Here is an 8,044-nt window from a genome sequence, read left to right as displayed (position 1 = left end):
CTGATTTATTGTCTAGCATATTATTTCATGCATGCTATTTTTACATTATAGATCTATGCGGGTTTTATGGTATTGGTGAATGTTTCCAGTTAAATTTCCATGCTGATCTAGACGCTATGCCTATTGAATGCTACTCTCTCTCTCTCTCTCTCTCTCTCTCTCTCTCTCTCTCTCTCTCTCTCTGTCTGTCTCGGAGTCCACTATTGTGCGACAGAGCAGGACAGTACATTTGTTGTGTTTGGCATTAGTGGGCAGCGGGATGTCTGGGCAGAGGCCTATTGAGATTTGAAAAAACCTTTGAATAGGCCTCCCTCTTGGAATCGCACTACTGCTATCTCTTCTTGCCTTTCTTAATTGTGACTTATGTTCCGTATCTAATTGACATTCGCGTTTTGTTTGGGACCCGTGGCTGTCCCTCGCTGTCATTGTGAGAAACGAGAGGATTTGGCAGCAGACTAGAATCCTGGTCAGGGAACCTGTATGTGATGAAAGTGCACCTACTGAATGGTCTAGTTATTGTCATATTTTGACAGATTTATTCTCTTGTGGAGACTTCGGGTCAGAGAGGCCTTTGGGGTTGGTTAGAGAGGAAGAGGCGAGTGGAAGTGTGACCTATTAGACTGCTTGACTTTCATACACACACCGTGAGCATTAATATTAGATGGAGCCGTTCATTCATTCTTCTTCTGTGACAGTTATCTAATGTAATTGTTGTGTTCCTTATTGTTTCTCAGATTTGAGAAGCATATTTAATGCAAATTTATACTAATGACAAAGTTCACGAACCCTTTGGCAGTGACACTGCTATGATCATAAGGAGTAGTTCGCCGTGTACTCAGAGTGATTTCGTTCGTTTTTTTTATTATACTGTATTAATCTCTGCGAGTATCTTCATTAGTGAATAATTTGACATTTTCGATGGAAAGTCGCCACTTTTGTTTAGTAGCTATATGGTTATTTCTTTTTAAGGATGTACATACGATGGCTGGTAACAAGCCCTTTAGCAGGGACTGTTTTATCATAGTGATTACTTCTCCTTGCACTCAGGATTGTTCTTTTCATGTTTTGATTACATTAATCTCTACGAATATCTTCATTTTTGTATGTTTTTACTTGTTCATGAATTTTTTTCTCGCAGCAAAAAATATTCGTGTAATTTCAAATTTTTGTAAATTAGTTAAGCCAGAGTACTTTAAATAAATAGATTTTTTGACGAAAGCAAAACTTTTATAACTCTTCTTAACGCTCAGGAAAATTTATGTTTACACCCTCCCTTTCCATACCTGACAAGGAGCACTAAGCAAAAAAAAAAAAAAAAAAAAAACAAAGACAGGTATCGTTCCAGGTCCCAAGCCTTCGACACGATCTCCACCGGAGCATAACGGGTAATTCGATCTCATTTTGCCTGGTCGCGGAGGAAGAAGAAGAAAATTATAAGAAGTCACCTTAGTAGAGTTTCCACCTCGTTTCGTTCTAAGAAGCCTTTTTTTTTTTTTTTTTTTTTTAGTTTTTTTTATTGTTGTCCTGTTAGTTTGCTTGAAGCAGACATTCAGGTTTCCTTGCAAGTTCTTGTTCATTGATTATTCTCACGACAACTTTCCTCTCCCCGAGAGTCCCCCCTCCTCCCCCCTTCCCTACCACCTCTGCGTTTTGGATTACTATCACTCCATCTCTGTGAAGAGTATTAAACCTTAATGAAATTTGTTTGTTTTTTTTTTATAATATTTCCCGTCCTGGTAATGTCCATTAATTTTTTTTTTTTTTTTTGTCCAAAAGTTGTCTTAGTTTCACCATTTCCAGTTATTTCAGAATTTTCATCATACTCTATTAGCATATTATGGTAATTTGAGATTTTACGTCTGCCGATTTAGAACGTTGATTTTATATGCAGTTGGTAAATTATCAGTCCTTTTAAAGACAAAAGCAGAAAGGCTTCATGACTGGACCCTCGACCAGCATCAGCGTTGTAAGTAAGGTAATCATTATTCCTCAGGGTTATTATTCCTCATTAGAACTTCATCTTGTGTCCATTAGGACGAGATAAGATTTACATCCACCTGATAAGAAAAAAAGCACTCGATGAGATTTTGGACTCAGAGCCTCACAACTTCTTCTTGAGGATACGTCTGTTTGAAGGATTCTCTCTCTCTCTCTCTCTCTCTCTCTCTCTCTCTCTCTCTCTCTCTCTCTCTCTCTCTCTCTCTCTCCTGCCTTCGTTTTCATGTAGTTTGCGACATTCTGGTATATAGTCCAATACCAATAAAGACCAATAGGGGTACCGGGATCCATGGCTTTCCTTTTCCTGTACAAACTTGCAAAATATATATACAAGATGTTTACGTGTATAATTATATGCATGTGTATGTTTCCATCTTCAATAGTGCATTATCCAGATAACTTTTATTCCATTTAAAATTACTGTATAACACGTATACAGACATTTATACACACACACACACACACACACACACACACACATATATATATATATATATATATATATATATATATATATATATATATATATATATATATATATATATATATATATATATATATATATATATACTATATGTACATTTCTGACTCACGTCGGGATTAAACCCGGTCTCTAAAATGTTATAATTATATATATATATATATATATATATATATATATATATATATATATATATATATATATATATATATATACATATATATGTATATATATATATTAAATATATATATGTGTGTGTGTGTATACACGCACATATATGTATATATATTTCACGTATGTGATGCCGGGCATAAATAATTAAATAGGCGAAAAGATAGGGAGATAAAAATCTCATTTGCATATCATCACTTCCCAGCATCAAAGAAAGAAGATAAAGATAATAACCGAAAGGAAATTGATCAGATAGGAAAATTCATCAAAATCCTATGAGTCTTGACTCATTTTTTTTTCCTTCCGTCTTCAGTTATGACTCAGCCGTGAATTGATGAAATGATCCTGAATGAGATCTCGGAAGCCAAGATGGAAGTTCCCAGAAAGTATTCAATTTGATCTTCGTTATTAAAGAGCTTTTGACCTTTTTGCAAGTGGGTCATACTTGACGATAAACGCTATCGGTAAACAAACACTTAGTATGTTTGTTCCTTTTGAATGTATTCGGCGATCCCGGAGGTGCTGTTTTATTGTTCGTAATTAAATGCTTTTTTTTATTTCTTTATTTATTATCGTCTCATGTCAGCTAGTTTTACCGTATAAAGTTCATGTTAGTTGGAGGATGATTGGGTTCCTTGTGTGGTGATTGGTTCTGTAATCAAATATGTGAAGATTTATGACATAATAGAGATAGCGAATCTTTAAGTGTATCTCATGATTTTTCCTCTCAATAATTTTTAGAAGTGGAACATTGTCTTTCCATTTTAATAAATTATTATTAATGGATTATTGTTGAATAATCGCTTTTCGAAATACGTAAGATAAAAAGACCTTAAAAAATTGGGTATTGCTTTTTATATTGGTAAGAATGATAACCTAGTACTTTTCTCGAAAGCTCCTGTGTCCCTTTCAGAGAGATTGGAATGAATTCCAAGAACTGTTTCAGATATTTATAAAGTAGGCAGACGGCCTTACGGAGAGTGTACCTGTTTCTCCACTACGTATTCAAAGATTTTTCAGTAACGGGAAGGGTCATCTGAGCTCATGTCATATTACATTGGTCATAACCTCTAGTAGTTCACATTCCATGATCTATGTATATTGCTGATTTGATCTTAAGCAGTGAACATCAGTGGCAATAAACCTTTGCGTAAATTAGCCCAGATTAATATAGGACATGTTATCAGAAGTAATGATTTACATGGGTTTTTAATAAATGTGAACGGAGAGACATGGCTGATTTTGTAAGGACCCTCCCGTCCCCACCCCCGCCCCAAGCCAAGATATCTGATGTTGCTTTGGGAGATACTAATTTGTTTTTGTACTACCTTATACGTTTCTTTGTATCCATTCCATTCCCCCTGAAGAAGGAAACAGGAGTTGCTGAGAAGCTTACACGTTTATTGTAATTTTTACCTGTACATCAGACCTCTTCCTTTGAGACTATTTTTATACCGCATTATTATTATTATTATTATTATTATTATTATTATTATTATTATTATTATTATTATTATTGTTATTATTATTTACATGAAACTTCGAATTTTTAGTAACTTTTAATCAAATAAGAGCAACCCGGCAATTAACCTTAGATTCATTGAAAGTCAATAATACCTTGAGAGAGAGAGAGAGAGAGAGAGAGAGAGAGAGAGAGAGAGAGAGAGAGAGAGAGAGAGAGAGAGGAAATACCGACAACATGATAGTATAACAGTTTTTCTTCTTGCATTTGGTCTTGACTTTATGAACTTTTTTTTTTTCCTAGAGAAATGGTTCATACATGAGTCTGTCTTTTCTCTGCCTCAGCCTTGATATTTTTTATCCAGTTTAAGTAAATATTGTGGAATTCGGAATTGAAAACAAACCAGGCCATTCTTGAAGGTTATTGAATATAAAACTAATCTGTATCTTCCGTTTTATAATGAGCATTTAATATCAAATAAACAGTTACTGTAGCTTGCGAGGTAGTCTGACCTGTTTAGATATACCGATATTTCTGAAATAGAAAGATAAATATTATTTATTTTTCTGAAATTGAAAGCTGAATATTACTGACACCGTATTCAACAACTTTTTTGTCCTATAGAAATTTTCATTTTTGTCAAGGAATTCTTGGTATGTAGTAAGGAATTTGTATTTTATACCGAGCGCCTTTTTCGATTTGCATCGGTTTTAATTCGAAGCCTGAAAGAACTGTAAATTTACTAGAAATATTCAGTACGTATTCGAGTCACTGAGCTATATTTGTCTGATCTCCGTTCTCGAAAGCAGATAGATGATAGATGAAAGGACAGATATGCCGTCTATTCGTGATAGATCTGCCATTATTATAATAATAACAAAGAGTATATGTGTATTTATGAATTTTCCAAAGATAGATATGCTCTCTATTCGTGATTGATCTGCCGCTTTGTAATAAAGAGTGTCTGTGTATTTATGAATCTGCAATAATTATGAAAGGCGTTGGTGTGGAGGCAAGTGCATAAGGCCTCACCGAAGGGGAATTGACGGCGGTGTGGGCGGGGCACTTTCGGGGGCACGGAAGTTGCATATCATGCCAATCAAGTAATGGTATCACCTCTTCGGACCACAGTGCAGTCTCGTATATATCTACCAATCTATGCAACTCTGCCTCTGAATATAGGCTATATTAAAATTTTATCGTTTAAAAATATTTATAGTTGATTATTTGTATTAAAGGAATAGATATATAAACAACCAAAAAGGTTATATTTAGCATACTGTCCAGGCATACGTAAGCTTTTAAGAGTCGGAGTTACACAAGCTGGTGGGTCGGAGTTATACAAGCCTAGTGCAGTGCGCATTCTGCCATGCGCAGCAGGTTATATACCCAGAGAGAGAGAGAGAATAAAATTCTGGGTATCCTATGAGTTAGAGGCCCACCGGGGCCAGTGGGGTAGACAGCTAAGTTACGAAAGCTCTCACTTCCTCATAACTCATCATAATTCCGTTTGGTTTAATACAAATGAAAGTAGGAAAACTTGAAATGTGAAATTTTATTTACTTTTTACTACAAACGACAAAAATAATTGTACTTAGATACCAACTTCCGGTCGTGCTCTTTTGAAGAACAAGAATACTTATATATAAATTGTAAGTAATCACCTAATGCAAGAAATATCCATTTTTCGTTTTCTTCGTTTTACGTGCTGGTATGCAAGAGTAATTCTGTTTTTGCTATGGTTTGCTTTCAAATGTCAGTCATGCAAATTCGTGCGTGCACAGGAAACTCTGTTATATTTTATAGAAAGTCATTTGTTATGTTTTGAAGCAAGTGGGAAAATTCGAATGAACAGTGATGTATTTATATTTTAATCATAGTATAGAAAGAAATCACTTGCAGATAGTAATAGATATAAACTACTTGAGTAGATAACGATGAATTTTTTCATTAATGACTAATTTGAAACTAGCAAATGGAGTTTGCGTTTAATTTTCAGTTAGAATAGAAAAGGCGTTTGTAGGGGAAAAAAATATGAAATGCAAGAATCAGACATTTTTATCTCGTTCTGAAGCTCAGTTTCCAAGGCCATGTGTCTAACAAGGATTTTATTGGGCCTTGCATACATCACTTCGACATCATTTCGGTCTTACAGCTATAAATGTAGCTTAGTAAGTCGTCATGATGAAATGATAAGGAAGGGTTGAATGAGAGGGTCAGACCTTCTACAGAGGGCTGGAAAGCTGGCCAGGTTTTAAAGCTTGGTCTCTTATTGCAAAAAATAAAATGCGATTTCTGTTTAGCTGTATATTTTTTTTTTTTTAGATAAGCTATTGTAGTGCAAATCTAAGCCGTCTAATATACCGTATACGAAGGAGAGTTGAAAAATTATTTCGTTTAGGGCAGCAGGCTAAGTGGAAAGGTAAATATATTAAAGATTTTAGGATAATGAAAGTTCTTGTATATATTACATAGAGCGTGCGTTTAGGCGGGGAGATACAGTGTATATGATCATGGGTGTCTGCATAATTTTTCTTTAGATATGTGCAACTTCAACAATGTTTAGGGTGAGTCAGTGAAATAAATTATATCATGAGTGTGTTGAGCAAAATTCAGAGCAAAATAATTATAAAGCCAATCATATGCTTTATATGTAACCATAAATACCGCTGAAAGCATTGGGAAGCTTGAAGACGAGATTGACCTGGAGTTGTTCTCTCTCTCTCTCTCTCTCTCTCTCTCTCTCTCTCTCTCTCTCTCTCTCTCTCTCTCTCTCTCTCTCTCACACACACACACACAGTTCATATGATTTTATAAACATCCTCATAAAAAGTATAAAGAATTCAGTGATTGCGCAAGTAAGAGAGAGAGAGAGAAGAGAGAGAGAGAGAGAGAGAGAGAGAGAGAGAGAGAGAGAGAGAGACAGACAGAGAGAGAGACAGAGAGAGAGCATATTGCAAGCCAGACTTGTGATGTTGAAGGAGATTTGACATTATTTACCTTGCATACAAAAAGTCTGTCGCAAATCGAACATTGTCAGTGTCGACTCTACATCAAACAAGGTATTCTATACCTCAGAAGACGCTGGTGATGGCATAGAAGAAACATTTACAGCCACTCATAAATTCCGGAGTAAATGTCAACGCATACGGCAGATGCATTTCGAGCTCCTCAATTATAAGATGCAACAGGAATACTTTATATTAAAAAATACTCGTAGCAGCATGAGTCTTGAAACGGAGGAACAAATCCACAGTTATTTATGAGTACTCAGGATTGAAGAGGGGAGTCGAACAGATTCCCGAAAGCGCTCTGTATAGATTTATTTTTAAATATATTTGTACTTATACATAACTGTCGGTTTGTTTCCCAAATACCTTATATATTACTTCTGAATTCTAACGCTATTTGTAATAGGTATCGTGTGTTAACTTATGTCGACAGCAGTCTCTAGAATTTCTTCTCTCCTTGTTCAATAACGGATATTGGGAAAGAAACTAAAGCCTCAATAATTTATTTCTCAGAAGCCTAGTGTTTGGAAGTATTCTCCGAAATCACACCGATTGCTTAGGAAATCTTGAAAGCTTAGGAAATCTTGAAAACAGGAGACTTGGTTGTGCAACTACCAAGAATAAGACACCTGAAAGGTGCATGCATCTACGTGTTTATTAAGGAGAAATATTTGATCTTAAATGGGATACCGTAGAGGTTACCGAAAAAGTACGAGCCACGTGATGGCATCTCCGTAAGTTAGGCAGAAGGACATGAAGAACACCTCAGAATAAGAAGAAGAACAGTAATAAACAGCGGCATAAACAAGACCACGTAACGGCTGCCAAACTAAACAAGCCTCCGGTCGGCATTTACGTGATCTGAGGCCGGGCATAGGGGAGCCTTGCTTGCTGGTCTGTGGGCCTCTATAAGCGTGGAGG

At 35.7% G+C, this 8,044-nt stretch overlaps 1 protein-coding gene across 4 annotated transcripts in view; it reads left to right on the top strand.

Moving 5' to 3' along the window:
- AdamTS-A (ADAM metallopeptidase with thrombospondin type 1 motif A) overlaps nt 1-8,044 on the top strand; it is a 712,259-nt gene that overhangs the window by 463,816 nt on the left and 240,399 nt on the right. The window lies entirely within an intron of this gene.

Source organism: Macrobrachium rosenbergii, chromosome 22, assembly GCF_040412425.1.
Source record: "Macrobrachium rosenbergii isolate ZJJX-2024 chromosome 22, ASM4041242v1, whole genome shotgun sequence".
Taxonomy (NCBI): Eukaryota; Metazoa; Arthropoda; class Malacostraca; order Decapoda; family Palaemonidae; genus Macrobrachium; species Macrobrachium rosenbergii.
Note: the sequence above shows the minus strand (reverse complement) of the source record. Positions and strands in the feature narration are given on the sequence as shown.